Genomic DNA, 25695 nt, shown 5'->3' with positions numbered 1-25695 from the left:
CCCCTTGGATTTTTGTAGATCCTGTTTCTTTAAAACAGTGCTATTTATAATGAATCGAATTTAGAAGGCCATAATAAGTATTAATTTTAAATGGAACAGGATAGAGTAGAACACATTAGAGTGTGTTGCACATAGAAAGGATCAATAGTGTTTTTGTGAAACTTTTGTTTCAGTTGTGGGTGTATACTGAGTTGTGAAGTAAAATTTATTTCTCACTGAGTAAGGGTAATAAAAAAACAAAGAATTGTAACCCCATACTTTAAATGTACAATTAAAAAATCACTAAAGGATGGGCCACGGTGGCTCAGCAGGTACGAGTGCTTGCCTGCCATGCCTGAGGACCCAGGTTCGATTCCCGGTGCCTGCCCATTTAAAAAAAAAAAAAAAGTCACTAAAAATAAAATAACAGCCCTGCCTTTTGTGAGATCATAATAATGTCTAGATTTTGAAAGCTTCCTAAAACATAGTTATTTTTAACAAAATTATCTTGCATGTCAAGCAAATGGGGGGAGTTGTGATATTCCTCTACTTTGGCCTCATTGGAGACAGCAGATAGCAGTAAGTGGGGCTGGAGGAGTACCTCATTGAGGAAACGCACCTTCTGAGTGTTATTTCTTCTTCTCTTAAGCAAGAAAGATACTACTTGGCTTGTCTCACGACCCTAGAATGTTATTCCATATATAACTATGATTAAATAAAATATTCTATTTATTAAACGTTTATTGTTAAAATATTTGATATTTGTTATATTTACAGTATTATCTTCTTATTACTAACCCAATAATCTCAATTAGATTTCAAGACCTTTGATGTCAGGGACTTTGCCTTAGGGTTCTTTAATCTTCTCACCTACCACATTCCTCACACACAGCAGTTTGTGCTTACTAAATAGTTATTCTTAATGGTGATGATCACTCAAGTTTACCCTAACATCCTATTTGGCCATCTATTCATCTGTTTATATATTTATGAGCATTACAAAGGATTTGTAGAAGCCTATAGCAAGAATAAATAAAATTATGCTGAATTATAATTTAAAAAAATAAAGAACCAAACATGTATATACACACACATATGTTTATTCTTATAGATATTTATATACCATAAAGATAAGTAAGTCCAGAGAAAAATATAAAAGCCAGGCTAGGGCGGGCCGCGGTGGCTCAGCGGGCAAAGTGCTTGCCTGCTATGCCGGAGGACCTCGGTTCGATTCCCGGCCCCAGCCCATGTAACAAAAACGGAGAAACAGAATACAATAAAAACAAGAAAATGTTTAAAAATGTTTCCCTTTCTTCCTTCCTTCCTTCCTTCTATCCTTCCTTCCTTCTCTCTGTCTTTCCTTTAAAAAAAAAAAAAAAAAAAAAAAAAAAAAAAGCCAGGCTATAGGTTCATTCATATTCCCTCTTTGAGCCTCACTCTTGAATCTGAACTTCCCAAGAGGTAAAGTATAAAGGAAGATACTATCAGTTCCCTGATTCTTATTATTAAAGAAAAAGAGACATCCAGCTCCTCAGGGAAAGCAAAGATTTTCCTTGTATACACAACTAAAAGTCATTTCTCACATGGTTTCATGTAGGAGAAAATGAGTGTCTGGGCAAGAAAACATCCACATTACCACTTCTGAAGAAAATGTAGTAATAAATTTTATTTCTCTGTTATTTTTACTCTTCCATAAATGCTGAAGGCTTTATGATGTAACCCGGTGGAAGTAAATCTGTAGGAAAATAGGAAATTATGATCTAGGAAGGTAATCTTTTGCCTGTTCTAAAGATACAACTTGGAACTTTTTAGAGAAAATTGTTCAAGCTATCCTCCCCAAGAATCTCCTTTCTCAACCATATATATATATATATATTATTTTTATTTATTTATTTTTGCAGAGGCAGGCACTGGTAATCAATCAGACTCAGGTCTCCAGCATGGCAGGTGAGAACTCTGCCTGCTGAGCCACCGTGGCCCCCACTCAACCAGATTTTAATGTAAACTGGATGGTAGGAAGACTGTAAGATTATATTCCCTGGCAAGGGTCTAGAAGATGGATATTTAGGGTTGTTGGTTGAAAGCAAATTTATCTGTTTTAGAAAGAGTTTTGATAAGTAAATCAGGTAAATATTCTTTGGGGGAAACTGGCAGTTTTATCAAGGTTCCCATATAAGTGATGCGTATTCACACCTCTGCACAAAGATAGACTATTCTGTCACAATTGTTTTGAAAGTTTGAATCCATATCATCATTTCAGAGCAGTTTCAAACATATGGGAGTTTTAACCTTCCTTGGTTTGTTTATTTTTCTCTGTGTCACTGCTAATAACCCCTTTAGCATAATTTAGTAGTCCTAGTCTTGTTCTCTTAGGCTTTGTGCATGCCAGGGGGTCTTGTTAGTGTTCCTATAAAAATCCACAAGTGATTTGGGAGTGAACTGGAGACCAAAAGACTTAGCGTTTGGGGACATCAAACAGAATCATTAGAGCATTAGAGTGGTCAGATATTTCTGAAACATCTACTTTATGCAGGTTATGCAGGAAGAATTGCTTCTCTAAATTGAAAGTTCATAGTAAAGAGAATCCCAGTAGAGCTGGGCAAAGGAATAGGGATGGCAGGGGAGGGGCCAATACCTCTGGGAAGTGATGCAGCAGAGGGTTGGAGGCAGAGGGAGAATGGTGAATTCCTAGAAAGGAGATGTCTGCTGTGCCTCTCTCCCAGACTTTAGGTCAAACAGCCTGTGGGGGTATTTCCTTTCTGCATTTCCATAAGCCTGGGTCTGAGCTGGCTCCGAGCCCAGAGCTGGGGTGTGCTGACCTGCTCAGCTTCTGAGCTCTCTTCTGACCGCTCTCTTTTAAACCTCCAGCTAATTAAATTAAAACATCACTCATTGCAGAAGATGCCCCTCTTAGCCAACTGCAGATGTAATCAAACATAGATGAATTTCACATGCTGATGATTTAAGTCCATAGCAACCAAACAACTGGGCACCATCACCTGGCCAAGTCGACACCTGACCCTAACTATAACAGTGTCTACCCCTTGTCAACTTGGCATCTATACATATCACCTTAGACCATACTTAATCTCTAGATAGAAAACAATAAAACAGACTTTTTTCTTTCTACTGAACAATGCTCATCTGTCCTGCATACAACGCATGAAAACTTTCCTTACAAAATGCATTCATTCCATCACAATATCAGAAAAAAACATATGTCAGTAACAGTACAAATATAGTACCAAGTCAAAAATAGTATAAAAATCTCAGCATGGTCTGTCTTAAGACAAAATTCTTCTCTGGCTGTGAACCTGTGGATTTAGATCAAGTTATCTGCTTCCAGTATTCAAAGAAGGAACAGTCACAGGATAAATGATCTCATCGTCATAGGGAAAATTTGGAAGGAAAACAGGATCACAGGACCTAAACAACTATGAAAACCTGCAGGGCAAACTCCACCAGATTTCAAAGTCTGAGTGTCATTCATCCGTAAGGCTTTAGAAAGAGGCAGTCCCACCCTTTCCAAGGGCCCATGCAGTATCCCTGTTCTCTCCAAACACTGGGATGAGTTTGCAACATTGGGAAGACCACCTTTTTCTCGGCCCTACCCTTCTCAATCATCTGGTCGGCATCCACGTACTGTGCCATCTTCGGCACACATGCTCAACTCCTTCAGAACAATGGGGTGGCAGCCAGACTCCTCCCAGTCCCTGGGGAATGTGTTACACCCTCTCTGAGGCCTGAGGCATCAGAATTCTTCCTGAACATCAAGATGGAAGGCCTGCCCTCTGTTTCTTGGTCAAACTCACCCCCTCTGCACACACAGGTAGATCTACTCTCCCAGCCCAAGGTTTCTTGGCTTCAGACCTTAGTTTTCATGATTCTGCCTCTGAGGTTATTCTTCCTTCTATCTGTCCATTTTCTGTCCCATCCAGTTCAGACCAGCAGTTGTTCTGTTTATACAGGTCTCACAAAAAAATTGTCAACTTGGCACATAACATACAGGGATCAGAGCCATCAGACAATAGGACTTTCCACAAATCCTTTCTGGATAACTCCATATCCAGATCCTGGCTTGTCCTAACTGGTTCCATGTTTGCTTAAATCTTCATGTGGAGCACTACTCTCTGTGGTCTCACTTTTGGGGAGCCCAGAATTTTCCAGACCATCACCCTCTGGTTTCCCTGTACCAAAAAAGTTCAGTTCTCAGTCTGTCCCTCTGTTGTCACGCCCCACCATATGTGCAAGGAGAAACTAAGATGTATCCTCCACACTTAGTTTAGGAATATCTCCAGAAAAGTATCCCAGATTGTCACATTCAATTTCTCCCTTCCATCTAACATCAGGATTCAATTTTTGCCAGACTTTCTGCCACTTCAAAACAAGGATGGCCCTCCTTCCAATTTGCAACAACACATTCCTCTAAGGCTTCAACAGAACTATCTTTAGTATCCATATTTCTACCAACAGTCTCTTAAAAGCACTCTAGGCTTTCTCTATCAAGCTCCTAACAATTCTTCCAGAATCTTCCCCTTATCCGTTTAAAAAGCTGTTCTAGGGCGGGCCGCGGTGGCTCAGCGGGCAAAGTGCTTGCCTGCTATGCCGGAGGACCTCGGTTCGATTCCCGGCCCCAGCCCATGTAACAAAAACGGAGAAACAGAATACAATAAAAACAAGAAAATGTTTAAAAATGTTTCCCTTTCTTCCTTCCTTCCTTCCTTCTATCCTTCCTTCCTTCTCTCTGTCTTTCCTTTAAAAAAAAAAAAAAAAAAAAAAAAAAAAAAAAAAAAGCTGTTCTAACATGTTTGATATTTACAAATATAGCAGCACCCCACTTCTCTGGTAGCAAAATATGTTTTGGTTTGCTAAGGCTACTGGAATGCAATACACCAGGGAAGGACTGGCATTTAAAAAGGGGATTTATTTAGTACAAATTTGCAATTCCTTGTTTCTTCTGGGTTTCTCTGTCACATGAGAAGGCACACGGTAACATCTGCTGGGCTTCTCTTCTGGCTTCTGGGTTCCAACAGCTTTCCCCAGGCTGTTCCTTTCCGCAACTCCAAACATCTGGTCTAAGCTGTCTCTGAACTCTAAGCTGAGCTGTGCTGGGTGGTACTGAGCTCTTCTGAGCTGTACTGAGCTGTTTCACTTTCTTCTGACTTCTCTCTTTTAAGCCTCCAGCTAATTAAATTAAAACATCACTCATTGCAGAAGACACTCCCCTTAGCCAACTACAGATGTAATCAAATATAGTTAAATTTCACATACTGATGATTTAAGTCCACAGCAACAGAACAACTGGGCACCAACACCTGGACAAGTTGACTCCTGAACCAAACTATCACACCATATAATCATCCAAAGTGTATAATTCAAAATTCAAATTCAAAACCACAATAAATTTTTGGAAATTTTCATTACTCCAAAAATAAATAAATTAATAATAATAAAATTAAAAATGAAAGGTGGGTGAACCTAAGGGTAGGTCATTTTTGGGAAAGGATAAAGACTACTGCCAGGCTGCCATTTTATTTTTAAGAAAAGGTTGCACATGAGAGCTCAACCAGAAGAAAAATGCAAGTTATTTGTCTAATTTTTTAGGGTCTAACAAACAACTCTTATGAGAAAATTTTGTAATATAACCTATTTGTATATAATCAGGGGGTTTAGTTGCTAGCCAAGGAATTGATTCTGGCTGTTTGTAGTAGAAAAGCAATTTCTTGAAAAGGCATTATAGCTCACAGAATTACCAGGAAGACTTGAGAATCAGGGTCAGTATATCAGAGGGAGCAAAGGGAATTGAGGAACCTAGAAATGGAGCCTTAATTCATGCCATGAATCCACCTGCCAAGATAAGAGCAGGACTGCGGGTGCCACTAAGTGCTGGCCACCACAGCTGCATCCCTGGGCTGGAAAGCACTGCTGGCACCCTACCTGCCCCTGGAAGTCCATATAACTGCTGCTACTACTGTTGTCTCCAAACAGCTTCTCCCCAATTCCTGTGACTAGTTCAAGGTTTAGAGAGGGTGAGAGGTGGGGAGATAGGAAACATCTAATTGACTAACCTTACATCATGCACTCATGGAAGGCTGGGAAAGTTAGAATATGACTATTTGTGCTCTTACTGTGGGCAACAGCCTTTGTTTACAAGACTCATGAACTGTAGCGTTCTTCAGAAACATGAGGTTTAGATTTGGGGCAGCTAAAAAAAAAAAAGAAAAGACAAATGCCCACTAAAATTTTCATATATTCTTGAGTTCTTCATTGAAATTTGAAGCTAAAGTCTCAGGACCATGCCCTAGTAAAGGAAATCCAAGCAGTCTTAATTTTCTGTTTCAGTTGAAGTGATAACATTCAAACCTGCCCAGAGCCATTGCCAGTTCCAAGATCTAGACGAAACCTCAGGTGCCTCACAAGTTCTTAGTACCAAGTGCCAACTTTTTAAGTTTTGACAAAAATCAAAGTCATACCCTTGTTGGTGCTCATATTTTAAATGGAAAAACTAGAAATAAGTCTAAATGTGTGTTTTCCCTCCGAAGGCTCCTAGGCAAGCTTCATATGAACTGGCTCTCACAGGCATCAGCTATGTAGGCATGTCCCTTCCCTTATCAGGCACTGTTCCAACCACCCAGTCCTTTCTACAGCTGTTCTTCATCCATAGTGCCTGGCCAGTCACCTGCCTCCTGTGAGTTAACAATGCCAGTTACAGAAAATCATGCCAGTCCATACTCTAGTGTGGCAATTGTATAAGTGGTGATGTAGAAAAGACTATCCAACTGGCAGTGATTAAAAATTCTTATTCTTATATATGATACCAGGTTCTGAAAATACAGGATATGTATCTAAATAACTCCTATGACATTCTAAAATACAGAGTTGGAATATAAACTTCTATAACCCATCCTTGGAGGATGCCTTCCCAAGCCATTCAAGCCTAAACTTAGACATTAAGATTTATTTTTAACTTTGATACCTCTCTGAGTTATTCCAGGAAGGTTTTTCTTAGGGATTTTCCAGTGTCATTAAATGCCATAGATGAGGTACGTGCTGCACAAAGCCTGATTTTACCTATGTTAGCCTTGTAGATAAATCCAGGAAACTCTATGGGCTTATTGTTTATGCTAGTCTAAGCCAGGCTGAAAGATGTGAGAGTGATGATGCACATGATAGTGATGACCCCAAATGAGTAGAGTGCAAGGACTGGGCATTTTTATTAACAGTTTCATATCTTGAGGCCTGATTCATTTCTAGCCATGAGCCTTTGAGCCCTTGCTAATTTGCATAAGCGCTCAAAACCATGGTAATGTTTTCCTTTTATTTTAGTATATTTTGTGTTGAAGGAGAGCAAGCAAATAGATTTTTGATAAGCAAATGTTGGCTCAACTGATGAGCTATAACTTGTAGCTAGAAAGTTACAGCTTTATATACAGTGGAGGAGCTAAATAAAAATCCTGATAAATCAGTGGCTTTCATCTTTCACATGTACAATTTTAAGTTTCTGCAAGATTCAGAGAAGCTAAACACATCTTTTTTGTCAAATCAACAATAACATTTATCAGGAAGCAAGTCTCAGTGGTCTAAAAGTAGATAGTAGGTATTCATTTTATTTCCAAAGTGATTACTAGATTTTCAGGTTGCACTGAAAAGATGATTTTCTGAGTGTTCCACTGTCCTTAAAACACAATTCCAAAGAAGAAACTGGGGAGCAAAACTCCATGTGAAGCCTTGTTCCTTGGCTGCCCTTTCACTGAGACCAGCTATAGCTTCATCACTCTTCATTGAAAGGAAGTAAAGGAAGGGGAGGTAAGTAGAAAGGGAACTGGCAGTGGTGTTTATGGAACCTGCTCTCACCAGCTTGAGAGAGCCCATTGTGTGCATCTCTTCCCAAATCGATATTCATTGGCATACTGTAGCTTGAAATCAGCCATGTGGGAATATTTACTCTGTAGAAATCGGCCATGCTACAAATCAGGGGTTCCCCTCCCCCAAGAGGAAGTTTTTACCATTTACCAGCATCTGACTGGTGATTTGCTGTTGAAAGGAAAGTTATGTGTCACAAACTTCCCATTGTTATTATCACATTCTGAGCCTCTGGTCAGAATCTTCTAAAAGCCCAGGTACAGTCTGCCTTATTTAACCCTTTCTGAACTAAATATGTTCAAGATTGGTATAATGTGTTCTCCATTTAAAAGTTATTCAGGATGTATTTTTTCTGCAATTTGAACTTGTTAAATTTCTCAATGCATTGTTAATTATCTTTTGCCCCTTTTTCAACCCCATTCTCTGTTATGCTCTATTCTGATTACTTGGTTTTCTCAGTATAGATATGAAATTTTATAGAGAAATATTTGTATGTACAATCCCTGGTTAGTATTATCCAAGGCATTAAATAGTATACAATCTTCCAGTTAAACAGACACTAACTGAATATCTCTTCTGCCTAAGACACTGTGCCAGAGAAAATAAGGTTCATTTCCTGGCTTCAAACAACATAAAATCTGGAGAGAAAATCAGACATGCATAAACTAAGATTAATGCAGAGCATAATGCAGAAGACACTATTAGAAAAGTACAAGGAAAATGCAAGCTGGATGTATAGAGGTTATTTCTGACTGCAGAAATTAGAGATGGCTTCATGGAAATGGAGTCATCTCAATTAAGTCTTAAAAAGTTTGCATGCATATGAAACTGAATTCTATAGTTTTTTTGAATTGATGGCGATGAGGTTTGTGCTAAAATATTTGTGATTTAATTCATATTAACTGTGTGATCTGCAAAAATTAGCTTATCAACAGTAGCCAGGAGAACTTAGTAAAGCTAAGTTTTTTAAAAAGGTCATAATTATATGAAACTGCTTCTAAATTAAGATGCTAATGCAGAAGATGTATTTTTTTTCTCACCTATGTGCCCTTTGTTGTTTATGTTCAGAGCACTGTTTATAGAAGGTCTTTATGATATTGCTAAAGACCAAAACTAGGCACATAATAAAATTTAATTTATTCAGGTTATTGCAATAAGGAAAGCAGTCCAGATCCAACCATCAGCGTATCATAGACTCTAATAGGGAAGAGTAGACAAGTTACAGTGGGTGATTTACTGTTAAGATAGTTTTTGCAATAGGGGAAATCTCACTCAGCTAAACAGGAAATGTTTATCTTGTGTATAGCTAGTTTCAAGGGAACAAGCAGTTCTAAATCTTGGTTAATCACTCATGAGACAAAGAATCGGAAGTTGTCTAGGAGGTAAAAAGGGAAAAGTCTGTGTCTGGACTTGTCAGCACGTTTAGGGGAAAATTTTGCATTTGGCCTTATCAATATCTAAACCTCATAATTACTCTGAAACATAGCTATTATCCTCATTTGAGAAAATCAGAAAACAACCAATCAGAGAAATGGAGAGACTTGGCTAGTTATACAGCTAGTAAATGACAGAATTGGAATTCCACCCAGCATCTTTCTGGCTCTGACTCTGTTCTTATTACGCTACAGTGCTCACATTGTACTTAACTGAATGCTTTAATAGCAAGTTTTAGTGTTAATGGAACTTTCATATGAATATTTTCACACATGAGACCTAGTCTTATGAGAGAATGGCCTTCAAAGAACCATGCCTAAATGTTGAAAATTGACAGAAATTTGTTCACAGGCTGATTTATACCAAGAATATGCCTTCTTTCCAATAAATAAAGGTATTTTATTTATTGGAATAGGTATTGTCTACCTTTCAAGTGAATAAATAAGGAAGAGTATGGGATTGGATCCTAGAACCTGAATATTTACAGTGATTGCTCTTGATATAAATCAGTAAAGTTATAGAAAGTACCATTGTTGCTTTTTCAACTCTGCTCTGTGGAGCCCTGGAAGAATATGGGAGGTGCCTCAGGATTTTGACTGGGTGAGGAGGCAAGACAGAAATTGGGCAGAACAGGGGTACCTAGCTTCTTCCAGAGATGTTAGGTATCAGAGTGAAAAAAGATAGTAAAAAGTTGAAAACCACTGATCTAACAGAAGAAATCATTTTAGTAAAGCAAATGCTGACTATTTCTTGCTTCTGGAAGCCTATGAGTCCCTAAGTTTATTGGTTATTGCCAGCTTCCTGGAGACCTTCACTGTGCTTTTGATATTCAGAGCAACGCAATGTTAAGATGCACTTGAAATGTTCACAGCACAGCAGGGGAATCTAACCCGGCCAGGCTGAATCATTTGGCATCCACTCCACACTCAAATTATTGTAGTAATTATGAGAGTGGGGTGGTAATTTGTGGTCGAGTTTTGTCCTGGGGCCCAGTTACCTTTATTTTTTTAAATCATGTTTTACTTCTATAATATTGTGATAGTAAACAGACCAGGGGCTGCATCATGGTATCTGATGATTATATTCTCTGCACATTGTAGCAAAAATTAGGCTCAAAACGGAAGCCACTACCATGCTGGCTGTGCTAACATCCTGAGCATAGGAATTGTGTCTGTTTTATGTAGAATGGAAGAATGGGCAGTGTAAGCTTTGTGAAATAGTACCTGGGAGCTGCTTGCACTCAGGAATTTAGGCACATCTTGTCATTGCTGGCAGTCGGAGAGTGGGGTTTTAAATGTACATATAAGAAGGCCAAGTCTACTGCTTTTCTGCCTTCTTTTTGTCTTACATTTGGGAATGATCTTGGCATATATGCCAAGAAGGGTACTCAGTGACTAGAAAACTACCTTTAGCTTGGATTTCCCATAACTTCCTGGTCAGGGAATGAGTGCAGCGGTCAGAGAAACATAGAAAGAAAAATGAAATCCATCAGCAAGAAGATATTAGAAAAGAAAGTGAAATATAGGATGTATGAAATCTAATCACTGGAAAGCAGAGCAACTAAATTATTTGTGTGAATCACAGTTACTAAATAAAGATCTTTTAAAGGAATTGAATCTTAGGAAACTATGTCTTGAAACAAATCATGGACATAGATAGGGAATCAGGCAACATTCAAGGCAGGGGAAAATGTAAGTAGAAAAGATTAAATATGAGAATAATCATAGGTATTGTCTATAGAAGAGTTGTGTAGAAATGAGAAATAAATTGGCAAGAATAAGAAATTGCACCACTAGAGTTAAATTTTACATTTTGTGATTAGAATTATAATTATTAACAAATTGGTAATTAATCCCTCTAAGATAAAGGTTAGGAACGCCTTTAATTCTTCTTTGATAAAGCTCTTTGAAATTTACTGATTGTGGGAGTCATCACTTTCTCAGGCTGGAACTGGCAAATCTAAGTAATATGCAATAAGCAAGAGGAAGAGAGAGACAGCAAGAGAAATAGAAAAGAATGATTAGAGGGTTTCTGGCATAGCTAATTCTAACTTTCCTCTCTTTTCGGGAAACCGAGTTCTTAAAATTCTTATGAATATATTCCTTAAAGAATTAATTCTCAAATTGTGGTCCCTGAACTGACAGGAACAACATCAGCATCAACTGGAAACTTGTCAGTTCTCAGAATCAGAAACTCTAAGGTGGGCCTCAGCAATCTGTGTTTTAATAAATCTTCCAGGTGATTCTGATACACACTGAAGTTTGAAAACCACTGTCTTAAAATATTTATTTTTGACATAAAAGTAGTCCACAAACTAGACAGTTGATTAATTCCTCTCCTACTCTGTTTTTCAGTGCTTTAAAATTCTCTGATGACATATAAGAGAAAAAATCCCAATCAGATGCTAAGGCTTTTACACCTAGTAGAGCACCTTGATTTATCTCATCAAACTATCTTTTAGAGACAACGATAGCTAATCGAGCAGTGGTTCTTTAACTGTAGTGCATGTCGGAATCACCCAGAGGACCTGGTAAAAATATAGACTGCAGAAATTCTGTTTTCAGTAGGCCTGAGATGGAACTCAAAAGTTTGCATTTCTGTAATAAATGCAAATAAAAATTTGCATCATCATATTCCCAGATGCTGATAATATTAGTTCGAGGACCACACTTTGAGAACCACTATAGTAGCAATTTCACATAAGGAATTTGGAAACTCCTTAAAATTCACATGGAAAAACTTGACCTTGATGGAATAGAAACAAGTTGAGTGACATATTGTAGCATGGTTAGTATCACCCCTTCATTAGGAACTCCATATGTGAAAACTCTATTCAGCAATTTCTATACCTCCATGGCAACAGTAAAACTGTAACAAGAAGAGAAAGGCTACTGACATTGTCAGCTAAAAAAACTTAATTGTCCAAATGATTGTTGATAGCAACGGAAAGGACAGTAGGACAAGGTTGGTTATATCCAATAATAGGCATTACAGCTATGACAGAATGTACGATATTTCTTAAAAAGGACAAATACTAGAGGAGGATGTTGATGCTACTGGCAATTTTTATGAATTTTATGTGATGCACACTATTTTAAAATGCAGCAGAAAACTGCCATTTACCCACTGTAATAAAAGGTATTATATGAAAAGTAAAGTGCTGGATGAGTAAACAAAGATTCTACCCATATAATGGATCTTAAGTACACTTAAGCCTGACAACACCACTTTTAAAAGTAAGGCTGGCCTTTGGACTCTGAACAGAAAGATACCTCAGTACTATTGATCTTTGTTTCCAAACCAGCACCCAATTTCTAAAATGTAATTCTACTATTTAATTTGCTTTTAATTTTAACCCCGTGATGCTGGGGTTATATATATATATATTTATATAAAGCTATAGTTGGCAGCCAGTAATTGTCAATCACCAGAAACTAAGCCCACTGCCAGATAAGTTATTCACCATAGAATTTTCTATGAAATTTTCATCGTGAATAGGAATTACTGAAGTCATCTAGGAGAATTCATTCATTTATTATTCAGTCAACAAATATTTATTAAGTACTTGCTACCTTCCAGGTACTGTTGTAGATTCTGGGGATAGAACAGTGAAGAAAAAGACTGTCTTGACTCTTAAAGAGTTTTCATTGTAGTGATGATGGGGTCTGTCTTATTCTGGGTCTTCTGACACCTTGCTATGTAAAAGATCAACAATGTGGGCATCACTTGGAAGCATGTCAAAGATACAGACTTTCAAACCCCATTCCAGATCTCCTGGATTGGAATCTGAATTTTAACAAAACCCTTAATTTATTTCCACATTAAAATTGAGAATCACTGCTCTAGAAAACAGAGCCAGAGGCAAGGATTAAAGTGCTACAATTTTATTTAGAGTGTAAGCTCAGGAGGATAAGAATAAGGGATAAAGGAAAGTGAGGCAAGAGAACTGCAAAGCAATGAAATACTGTGCTGGCCACTACTTCAAAATGAGTCTGGTAGGCCATTCCACAGGTCTGTTTGCTCAGCATGTGGAACTTCTCCTACTCCAGTTTGCAAGGCAGATTTTACTGGGAGGCATGGGAGGTACCATGCTTACACTTCTGGGTTATATATCCAAGCCTAAAAGTGGAGGAGTGAGCCAAAGGAGGGTGGGTGCACACCAAGAGGGAAAAGGAAGGGAGTAGTTAAGTGTTTCTGAGAAGACACATAAAATCTGTGTCTCAAAACAATGTACATGGAGAATTCCAGCCAAAATAATTAGTAAGAGTGAATAGAAATTGTTATTCACTTGTCATCCCCTGCCTCACTGAACTATGATCTACTCTTCCTTTAAGAGTACTGAGGATTTCTGCATATCTATAACATTCTGCTCCATCCCTAGATTTCTACCATGGCTTACACACATTCACTGATACCTGTGGTGCATTTATTAATACCTTCCAATTCCCAAATATTTATGTCCATCCCTATTCACCCACTGTATTGGCCCACCGCACACCACACACTTGCCAGCTTTAATTCTCTATACCCATAACCTCATCCTTGGATGAGCCAGAAATGAGGTCCAGAAAGCCAAATAATCTGGGTGAATTAAGAGAAGCAAATGGCAAGGGTATCAAAAGGGAAGCCACAGATCCCAGAGAGCTCCAAGACCCAGCAGACACCACTGCATACTCTTCCAGGTTTGTGTCCTTCCAGAGCTTTCCTGTTATGAGAAATTCTCAGACTATCCATATTTCACTCTGTCTGGAATCTATGGAAAATATGAAAATGCAGCCAAGACCTAAATGTCATTAGTAGCTGTCCCCAGGTAATGAAAGTATATATTTTCATTTTACCATTTCCTGTGCTTTTTGAAAGTTCTATGATAAATCTGTACTGCTTTTATAATGAAAAGGAAAGACTTGAATTATTTTCATAAAATAATGTATTTTGCAAGGAAGCTCTTTTAGGGACAGAATAAGGATAAACCAGAATGACAGCCATCAAACTTTAAATTTTTTGAATATTTCATAGATATTCAGAAAACCCTAAATTTAAGTCTGGAAAATCCTAGATTTCCTCGGCTCCCAAAACATAAGGGAGAAAGCCTTTTTCTCAGAGCAAAAGAGGAGAAATGTGCAAAGACTCTGAAAGAAGAAATTGTGCTTTCTGAAGGCAATACTGTATTGCCAGATGTCTAATGAGGCATTTGAAGAATGTATGTGACTTCCTTGTGTTGGTGAAGCACACTCTACAGTACAGCCCATTAGTAATTAGAAGAGTCTTGAAAAATGTTAGTGATGTCAGCCAGCCCTAAACTCTAAGGAAGGGTTTTAAGGAAGTATTAAGTGTCATAGGCACTCTTAACCTTGCCCCTCCACTCCCCCGAACAAGGAGAGTACTTTTTTCTTTTTCTTTTTTTTTTTTTAGCATAGGCAGTCTCCAGGAATTGAACCTGGGTCTCTGGCATGGCAGGTAAAAATTCTGCCACTGAGCCACCACCGTTGCACCAGCCAGGAGGATACTTTTTGTATCCTACTTCCAATTCTAGTCTCAGATCATATGCGCCACAGCCAGTAGAAACTCTGACCAGCATGACAAAGATAATTTTATATGAACATTAATAAATATGATTATTTTAGTTCTACAGAATTTTTGACTGCCAGCTACTAATTCTTCTTACGCTATTGCAAAAACAAATAATGTCTACTCAGATTTACAAGATAATCAGTCATTATTTTCTGGAGGTGGTTATAAAATACTTCATAATTCATTGGTACTGAAAAGCCCTCCTCATCTGGATTTTAATGTTCTTGTCAGAAAATTTCATAGGTCTCAGGTTAAAATCCGTGTGGAGAAGAAGGAAAGTTGGCTTTCTCACTCTCTCTGCTGCCCTGATTTACTGGGACAACAGAGGCTTCACATCTCTAATACCTCTGTTATTTGATAACTAGAACCAGTTAATTTATTTGGCAATACCATTCTTTAGGACATGATTTAATTATGGCCATTTGGCCTCCCTGTAATTATTAAGCTCATTTGATAATTTATGAAAATATATACATATTAAGGGATAAGGATTCCTGACTGTTCACTTTTCACACATTGAAACAAGTCACAGTAAGGTAGCTATTAATGTAAGTGTCTGCCACTGCACACATAATGCAAGCATTGGTACTAGCTATCACCCTGTTTGTTAAACAGTGGGCTATGGTATCCACTTTCGTGATCCAACATGATTGACTACGGTGATCCCACCTTCATGACTGACTACCCTTAAATACATTTCTTAGTCTCATTCATTTAAAAAAGTCTATTTAACTATTGGTTGTTTTAATGAAATTTTCAGTTGTGACATGTTTTGAAAATGACTCTAAATTCACAGATAACTTGGATTGGCTTACAAGCTACAGCATATGACAGGAAGCAGTGTGTCTTGGTGTCCTATTTTCTATTTTAATCAGAAAGTAGCTATTACAGGAAGAAGACTCAAAATGTTCAGCCTAAGAGTGCTAACTAACATAACATGCAGTAGAATTAATATATTTTTATAAAAATGCTATCACTGATATTTAACATGTCAAAATAAATTTCTGTGTACATTTTAAAAAATTGTAATGCATGATTTAAACATGTTCCTATTAAACATCCAAAATCCTTGAGATGGGAGAAAAGCTTTATAGGATATGTAGGATAAAATGTTCAAAAAAAAAACTGGAGCAAGAAACAAAATAATATCACATGAGTACTTTTAAAATATGCAATGTGGAAAACAAATCACTCTACAAGTATATACCTTACTTAAGAAGAAAATACTATTCCCATGTGCTACTAAATAGAAAATGTTTTTGGATTCACTTGAAAGGCCTGTGTAGGCACAATGACATTTCACAATTTTAAATGTTATAGTGTTCTTTGGAAATATAGTTTGGGACATTCCCTCCAGAAACCCCTTTGATAAGGATAGGTATTTATAAACAAGCAAGCAAGTTTCCTCAAAACAGTCTTTTTGTGCAACAAATTAAAATCTATATGAATAAACCCTGTAACAAAGTTTATGATCATTTACAATAGAAAAAATATTCACTTTGGAAAACCTCTCTGGATATTATGTACATTTGAATTTATATGATGACAAGGATTCAAAAAATATTATCAACAAGTATTTTTAAATGTAAAATTTTAAAGAACTGGTGCAAGTTCTGGGTTTCAACTACAGTTATCTATTAAGTAACTCAGAGGTTCTAGATAATAGGATCATTGTTTTAGAACAGGATTATTTTTATTATTATTTCTTTAAGTCACACCCATTCCTGAGAGTGCTCCTTTTTCCTAGTTACCATGAGGCTTTTTGTCCGCGACTTCTCGCTCAGCGTCAAGCCCCCGGCCGGCGGGTGAGACAATGAGGAGAGACAGAGAGACGCAGACAAATCCGCGCTGGTGAGAAACACAGATCCAAGACACGTAGCAGTTGTAAGCACAGACCTTTACTGGAGTTAAGCTTGCATTCTCTGTTACAGGTTCCGCGCGGGCTAAAATACCCCGCGGGGGAACAACCTCTATGCGGCCGTCAGGTACGGCTCCCTATGGGTCGTCTCCACCCACCCTGTCCGGGTAACCTCTTATATACTGTGCCCAAACCCAATAGGTTAGTGCCACGTATACAGAGGTGATTGGAAGATAGGGTTGGTGGGCGCGTGTGTCATAAGCGGAAGCAGGATGTGGGCGCCATCCTGGCTCACTCGATGGGCGGGGGGAACTCTAGAGCAGGCTGCAGCGCGTCCACTAGGCCTGACCCGGGAGGCGGCTCTCCACAGCTTTTCACAGTAATCTTTATTTTTTATAGTCTATCTTGCAATATAGGTGTATTTCTTGTCTTTCTGACAACTTTTCCAGTTGACTTTTAAACTTGAGAGCAAAATGTTTGTAAGTTCACTTCAGTATCTCCCATGGGGTCAAATGCTGCATCAATCCTTAGAGAAGATTTTAGATAAAAGTGTTCTAAATAAACTCTGCTCTAAAACTTTCAGATTATACAGAGGCACTTTCTGAATGGAAACATCAAACAAAATTAGCTTCCAATATAGGAAAAATATTGATGTATAATATAGCTTTTTTTACTTCCCCACAAATAAAGGATTACTGTAGTTCTTTTGGGGATGGGATATATGGAGGAAGTATTGGACTCCAAGAAGAACTGAACTTTATCCCATCAGTGACTTGCCTTGGGAACTTTTTCAGCTAAGCAACCATTGTCAACCTGCTTTTATCAAGGGTCAACTGGAGATATTATCTACTCAGCCTGCCTCATAGCATTGCTATTATGATCACATGAAATAATATATGAGATATTCTTAGTACTGTAAAGTACCATAAAACATACAATATGGTTATGCTATATATTGACCATAATATACTGAAACTTAATGTAGTAAAACATGTGCTGGCCACTGTATTGGTATTGGGACAAAAAATAATTTCTTTTGAAAAACTGAGATCCTGGAAACACTGTTTTAAAGGACCAAAGTTTTACCTATCTTTATAATCTGAGAAGATGCACTGAAAGATGATTACTGGCACTACTTAACATATAATGAGTGTATGCACACTGCTAAACTCTGGGTTGTATGCTTTAGGTACGCTGTCTCAATCCTCACAACAGCCCTATAAAGACAGACAGTATTGTTATCCTCACTTCGCAGGTGAGGAAATTCTTAGACTAATATGTCTAGGGTTGCACAGACCAAAAGGGGCAGAGCCAGAACTTAAATCCACATTTGTCCCACTCCAGCACCATGCTCTTTCTTCCAGTTTTCTGTCCTGGCAATACTATCAGTAGATTTTACAACAATCAAAATCCATGAGGAAGAAAATTTCATTCTAAGAATCACATTGTTTAATTCCAAATTGGTTTGGAAATACCTATGGAATCACATTGATCTTTAGAGGTAGAGGTACTTAAGGGAAAATTTAGCATCATTCCACTTAAAGAGCTTTTAAAATATTAAGCAATGATAAAAAATAAATACCAAAAAAACACTTTCTTTAATGATTTATTGCTTGATTAATTTATGTCTGTAGCAATGCATGAAGTTTCCAAATATTTAATTAATTATATAAGGGCAGGATTAGTAAATTCCATTTTAAAAAGCAATACTGTTCCAGTTGAAAAATCATGCTGTTTTACCCAAATCTCATTTGCTGGTAATACAGATGATGCTTTCTCTTGAAAAATTAGAGGGTAGTTACCATTATAGAAGCTAAAAAGTGATCAAATTATTTGGTTAACTAGATGAGCTAATAGAGGTTCAAACTCTGATATATTCAAAACTGCAATTCCAATTTGGCAGCCTTAGGTGAGTGATTTTCTGAGTAGAATGTTTATAATGAGTGTGACATTAAAAAAAGGGGAAAAAAGAAATTTTGCATGATGTATTTTGGTTAATGAGACTCTGAACCTGTAACTGTGCACTGTCTTAATATAAGCTCATAAAAATGGCCCTTATCCTCATTGCACATTTTATTAGTGGACAGTTCCAAATATTGCGTAAATATATTCTCAGGGTATTTTCTAGTGAAGTCTCAGACTGTATATAAAATACAATAACTATTTCTAGAGTGAATCTAAACAAATCAGCAGATAATAATCCCCCAAATATCATAATGCACCATACTGTTAAATTTCTTCTTACGTATAGAACTTACTGCAAAGAAGCATTTAACTTCATCTGATATCATAGACTTCATATACTTTCCTATCTATGTGATGAGAACTGTACGTTAGTCACTAAGTAGTAAATATGGAATAATTTTTATCCTGTCCCTAGAATCTTGTCATTGTCGACTCTGGATCTTGACCTAGTAGAAGGCATGGCATATTATAATTTTAAATGGAGAAACAGGTAATAAAATAAACAAATTTATGCCGTTTGGCGTATTTGGGGGTAAGGATGTTTACAACTGAAACTTTTTCTTTTGATCATGACATTTTAGTATAACAATGTTGCTGGCTCCATTGGCTTTTTTAAGGAAACTTGTAGCTATTATCTGAGAAAATATTTGTAAGGGTATATTGCTATTAATACACAATTCCAAGTAATTTACTTAGCAGTATGCAGGCCTGCATAACTGTGTCCCAAATTCAGATGTTAAATGTATTTTTAAAAATGGAAGACGCTTTAAATCACTTGGTATGAAGCAAGAATAGTTTTGGATATCAGGCACTATTTTTTGCATAATGCCAGAGCTAGTTTTAAAAAATGGAATCAGCAACAGAAAACTACAAAACTGTTACCATACTTAGAATAAGAAATTTTATATCCTATTTGTTATTATTTTATTTTAAAGTCAGAAACATTGTTCATTGCATACCTTTACCCAGTTTATAAGAAATAAAATGACAATCCTAAACTATAATCAAGGATTTACATAAAATGAATATTTTATTATTGTTTTGAGATATTTTCAGAATTTGCTTGCTGAACTTCAAAATCTCTTTTTCTTACTTCACTCAGCCCAGAACTGTCATTCCTCCTCCTCCTTATCATTAAGCTATCAGATAAGCTGGCAGCATCCCCAAACCTAAATACAGTTTCTAGATGTTACTGAAGAAATATACCCAGGATGTCTAATGCATTTCAAAGTTTGTAAAAATATGCATTTTTTAATCTTGGCTATTCAAAGAAAATGATGCTGGCTGGGATACCCAAGTGGGTTTTATGCCTTCATTCATCCAGGAATGAAAACTGCCTATGCTTTATAATGTCACTTTCACCTTACCTTTTTTTTTTCTACTCATATACATTTAAAAACTTTTGAGAAACTCAGCTGCACTGTACTATTTCTCTCTCCAGTGGGAGTCTAAATGCTGCTATTATGTAGGGAAAAGTGGGAGTTGGAAACATTTTTCCTAAATGGAATGTGAATCTTTCTGCTAGAGTGTACTTCTGTAGGCATTCACCATGCTGGTTTCTGTGTCAGAGGTGGAAAAATCAGTCATATAGGATTGGTTTTTGCCTTCAAGGAGCTCATGGTGTAGTTGTCAAGACTAAAATATAAACAAGCAATCATCATGCAAAACAAGAAATATAAGACAATTACTTCAGTTTTGTTAAGAAAATTAAATTACTATACCCCTTTGTAGAATCAACAATGAGGAATTACATTAATTATTCCTTCAATATAAACTAGTCTACCTGTGCAAAGATTTCAGAGGTAGAAATGTGAATATAAAGATATAGTAATAGATATACTACTTTCAGAGTAACCACAGGATGCTGCTTATTACTGTCTTTGATTAGAATACTCCTCTGCTTGACTTGCCTGCAGAGATAACTGACTTTATCAAATTTGTCAGTGTGAAATTTACATTTGAAGATTTTGAGTGTAAATGGTAAATCTTCTTTAATTACATATTAAAATATTTTAAAGAAATGCCATATTGTTTCCAAGTGATATCTTTAGTTGCCAATGTACCAGGTTTGTTTATTGAGACCATTAATTAAATTCAAATGGGATCTATTGTTATATAACATAACTTTAATGCTTACAGACATTCCCTAAGCAATGATACTTGGGTATTAAACTATGGCAGACTGCTAAATCTGGTTTGTGCTTAGAGATTGGCACTGTCAGGTTTTAGACAGTTGCCGACTGAGAAATCAGAGAAACTGAGTCCGAGTTTAAAAAGTTTATTGTCCCAGGGTGAGGTTCCTGGGTCCTGGTGCTCAGGGTGTGGGCTGGGAAGTCGCGCCCCCCTAGGAGCATCGGGGCTAGATATAGGCTAGCTAGTGGGGGAGCTGACGATGCCTACCGGGCCTCCTATGGTAGGTTAGGAGTTTCTGGAGCTTTAGGGCCGGAGGCATAGCTGTGGGCCGTGTGCAGAGAGGGTCCTTTGTTTGTCAGGGCAGGTCCTGATTGGCTGAGTTTGAACAGCTGTATGCCCGGATGTTCACGGGTTTTAATTTGGGTGGGGGCCTTCCAGCCCGAGGCTACCAGGCCAGGCCTTCCAGGCACAAATGAAAACTCCAATTAAAGTTGTTTTCACTTAGATTTACTAATGAACCAACAAATACTCAACAAATGTGAGCTCAAGATAAAGGTTAGTGAACATAGCTCTTGATACATCCCTTGTTCCTCAGGGGAGGCATATTTAAAGTACATGTGCCACGAGGGATTCCCTGGGACAGAGCTCAGAATGGGTGACTTTGCCCTTAGGATTGGGAAGGGTGTTCAGCTATCATCATGTAAGGAATTGTTTCCCGTCACAATTACATATTTCCATACTTCCATGTTCTACTTTTTAACTGAATCATCTGACTAGCCACCATAGGTCTTCAGAATGGAGTTTGAATTTTCAAAAAACTGCCTATTTTCTTATACTTCAATTCTACAGAATTCCTTGGTTGATGTATTTACTATTGGTATACCTGTTAATAGTTTAAGAAATGCCTGTGATCTGGTTTTATCATTCACAGTATTTACTGGGTGTCCACTCTGGGGAAAATACCATACTGACATGTAGTGTCATAGCATTTAAATAACATTGACTCTCATTTAGTGGAAATAGTTTAGCAGGCACAAATTTTTAAGGAGAAAATAGTTCCCATAAAATTATAAAAAGCATTTCTATTTTTCAGTTATTTTGGGGGAAATACTGAGGAAGGAAGTTTTAATGGGTTTCTCTAAGTTTTGCCATTGATTCAGATGTGACAAATTCAGAAATTTTGACAAGTAGTTGAAATTTAGCACTTGGATGTTTTTTATTGATATGCAGAATGTAGTCATATCATATGCCTGTGCATATCAAATGCATATCATTTGCAAAAAATTGGGAGGGGAGGGAAACAACAGAGTTTATTGAACTAGATTTTTCAATTTACAATTGAAATCACATTTGTATACTATTTTGTTAGTCTAATGGGTACATTATTTCCAAATTAGTTTAGAACTTATGATGAATGCACACACTTACACTAATTGTTTTAAAAGCAGTAGTGAACATATTATATTCTTCCTATAAAGCCAACTTTGATTAAATACCACTAGTTTGGGCCAGCGACTGTGGCTTAGCAGGCAGAGTTCTCACCTACCGTGCCAGAGACCCAGGTTAGATTCCTGGTGCCCATGCAGGAAAAAAAAAAAAAAAAAAAAAAAACACTAGTTTCAGAAATTCTCAAGAAATTTATCAGGAATTCTCACTTTTTTCAATTAACTTTCATTATTTTAAATACATTCCAGCTATATAAATTTGATACTAAGTCATATAAAATAGTAAATACCCAAGAATTTTTGGAATCAGCAGATCAGGTTCAGCTGAATCCCAGCTTTGAAATGCAAACAACATAAATGTGGGCAAATCCCTTAGCTTCCCTGGAACTCAGTTTATAAATTCAAGAAGTGGGTATTTCTTGAACCACAAACAAGTTGATTAGTAATTAGATTACTCAAGATGTTCAGTATTGAAAACTTCAAATACAATTCTGTTACTCAGAAGGTCTAAATATGTATCCATTCCTGAAGAAGTATGCTATTATCTGTTAGAACATAAATTATAATTTGCTAATACAATTATTAAAACATTTTTTACTCATTTCCTACTTTCCATCAAATAATATTCTTTCCTGTATATAGATTAAACTGTGATTTCTCTCATAATTTAGAATTTTTCACATTAATTTTTCTCAATTAGGGATCATTTCCTTCTTTCCACCTAAACATCAAAAAATCTTAATATAAATCTGTTCCTTATAGAAAAGTGTCCCACTAATTTATTTTAAAAACTGAGTACAACAAAAGCAAATATTTTTATTGTAAAAACAGAAGGTTTCTCAACCTTCTTAGAAGGATGAGTACTAATTCTCATTTTTCAGCGTGCCCAACATCTAGGTATTAGAAGATGTAAGAATGTTTGAAAGTTGTAATGCTATGCAAACAAAGACTTAATTCTATGGGATTTATTATGGCATTTATTATAACTTTATGGTATTTTCAGAATTCAAATTCAAAATTGTGATGCTGTACAATATATGATTACTGCTTTTGATGCATCATGTACATGTTCCAATCCCCATAATACAGGTTTCATTTTCAGTAAACACATACTAGAATATTACAGATTGTGTATATTATAAATGGATTTTATCTTTCACATATTCAAATATATCAACTGACTTATTTATCAAAGAGGGGCCCTAACATGTTTTGGACACTTGATACCAAAGCATATTAGAACCATGCCATGATGAGGGAAATATGGGCAAGGACAATTCTGAGGCAAGTTTCATGATATAATAACTTAACATCACTCACGGAAAAAGCTCATCCATACCCCACCCAAGATGGTATCTCTTGTCACACTGAAGTAGAATCCAGACTACAAAGCAAAGCACATGTATTAGAACTCCAAAAACAGCCACAGCAAGGAGGGAGTTGAGTAGTCTCAGCTTATAAGGGAACAAGCTCATTTTAATGGAATTATAGGTTTGGCTCTATTTTTTAAGATACTGTCCTGAAAGCACTTTAAAATTTACCAATATTATTTTTCCAGTTCTAAAAACTTATATTTACATAGTATGTTTTTCATCCTAAAGAATCTAAATCAGAGACCCTTTGCTAGCCACATACTAGTTTGCAACAGGACATACTGCAGTTACCATGGCAACTACATTATAAACCTTTCTTCTTTCTAACTTGGAATTTTTTCAAGATTCTTTCTTTGGACTGACATTTTCCGTGCTTAAGCTCTAGCAAAGATGGTTTTTACTTCTCAACATTGTGAAAAGTTGAGTTAATCTTTTCGTAGAGTTTTGCATGTGTGAACTTTTTGTTTTTATCCATATTGGGAAACTTCAGCATAGAAACTGAAGTTCAAATCAAGAAAAAAAAAATAGTAAGGTCTATGGAGAAATATTCTTACCCAGCCCTTTTTTTGCTGTCTATAAGACATGAACATAAATATAATTCATATCTATGTCACAATAATTCCAGTGTTCCCAAAACACATTAAAATGCAAAACAGGATGATATTAAGATACAGCATCTGTCAGTAGGACTCATGAAAGATTGGCAAAAAGACATCTGTGTAACAATGTGCACATCTGAGCTGTGTATAAGCTCAGATGGACTGACCACAGGAAAGGGAGATGGAAGGAACATGGAAAATTCATGGAAGCATAATTTCAAAAGTGAGGTGACTTTGAGGAGATAACTGTGAAGGATACTTACTAAATTTGCATTTGCAGTCATAGACATCCTATTAAACTATATCCATACACAAGCTTAGGTCTTAATGTATATTTATCGTAAAAACAGTCAAAGTAATATATACTTCATGAACTGGCTATTGAACTTTCTTAAAATACTACTGACTCTTTTAAGACAAGATGGTACACTAAACCAACAATAAAAATATAATGGAGGCTGTTAAAATAATAATAACGGGGGTGTGGCCAAGATGGCAGCTTGGCAATGTGCGCGTTTTAGTTCACCCTCCAGAACAACTACTAAATAACCAGAAATAGTGCAGAACAGCTCCTGGAGCCACATCAGTGACCAGACACACAGCGTACCCCAGTCTGGACCAGCTGAACTGGCTGCGAGCCTCCCCAGAACCGTGAGTTCCCCAAGCTGCCAAGGCCAGTGACCCTCCCCACAGGCTGCTTCCCAGAGGGAAAAGGAAAGTGACTTTAACAGCAGCAGGGGTTGAGCCCAGCCAAACACCAATTGTGGCATTAATTAACAAATTCTGACTACTAAAAATAGACCCCCAGCTCAGGTGAACCTGGTTAAAGCAGAAGTCCCTCATTGGGCTAACGGAAAAACAAAAAAAGAAAAGAAACAGAGGTTTCTGTGGCTGTGTTTCTTCAAAGGGTTGACTGCCTCTGGATTCAGTGGCAGGACTTCTCAGGCTGCAACTGCCCCAGGCATAGGCAGAAACAAGCTCCTTTCAGGGCTTCTCTCCGAGCCTGTGCCTTCCCCAGGGGAGGGGCGAAGCCCAACTCAGGTGGAATCCCTTCCTCAAGGAATTCAGACCCCAGGGCTTGGTAATTTGAACCCATTAAAACCAGCCTACAACCTCTCCTCTGTCTCCACCACGCCCCCACCAGGGAGAGTCTGCCAAAGTTAAAGGTGTTGCATCATCTTATGCTGGTGGGACTTGCAGGCAGACAAGCACCACATACTGGGCAGGATAAGAAAAACAGAGCTCAGAGACTTCACAGGAAAGTCTTTCAACCTTCTGGGTCTCACCCTCAGGGAAAACTGATGCAGGTGACTCCTTCCCCCTGATAGGAGGCCAGTTTAGTCCGGGGAAAACCCAGCTGGGGTCTATAATACCTACATACACCTTCCTAAGGGTGGCGGGAAAAAGGCACCATACAAGCAGGGCAAGAAACAAGAAAACAAAAACCAAAAAATTCTCCTCTGTTAAATAAAACC

The 25695-nt window shown here is 37.3% G+C and overlaps 1 protein-coding gene and 1 long non-coding RNA gene across 22 annotated transcripts in view; one reads left to right on the top strand and one right to left on the bottom strand.

The window, feature by feature from the left end:
* Positions 1-25695, top strand: part of ZNF385B (zinc finger protein 385B) — a 479275-nt gene that overhangs the window by 289595 nt on the left and 163985 nt on the right. For 2 of the 19 annotated variants that reach the window (XM_077154352.1, XM_077154348.1), the window contains exon 1: positions 20681-21358. The exons of 16 other annotated variants lie outside the window; for them this stretch is intronic. The gene's annotated coding sequence lies outside the window, so the exon portion shown is untranslated. Of the gene's footprint in view, positions 1-20680; positions 21359-25695 lie in introns of those variants that run through there. One more of the 19 variants, XM_077154347.1, reaches the window with a different exon arrangement.
* The window catches only part of LOC143677826 (uncharacterized), a 132143-nt gene that overhangs the window by 41868 nt on the left and 64580 nt on the right, over positions 1-25695 (bottom strand). The window lies entirely within an intron of this gene.

This window comes from Tamandua tetradactyla, chromosome 3 (assembly GCF_023851605.1).
Source record: "Tamandua tetradactyla isolate mTamTet1 chromosome 3, mTamTet1.pri, whole genome shotgun sequence".
Lineage (NCBI taxonomy): Eukaryota > Metazoa > Chordata > Mammalia > Pilosa > Myrmecophagidae > Tamandua > Tamandua tetradactyla.
The sequence above is the reverse complement of the archived record's forward strand: the minus strand, read 5'-3'. Positions and strand labels throughout refer to the sequence as shown.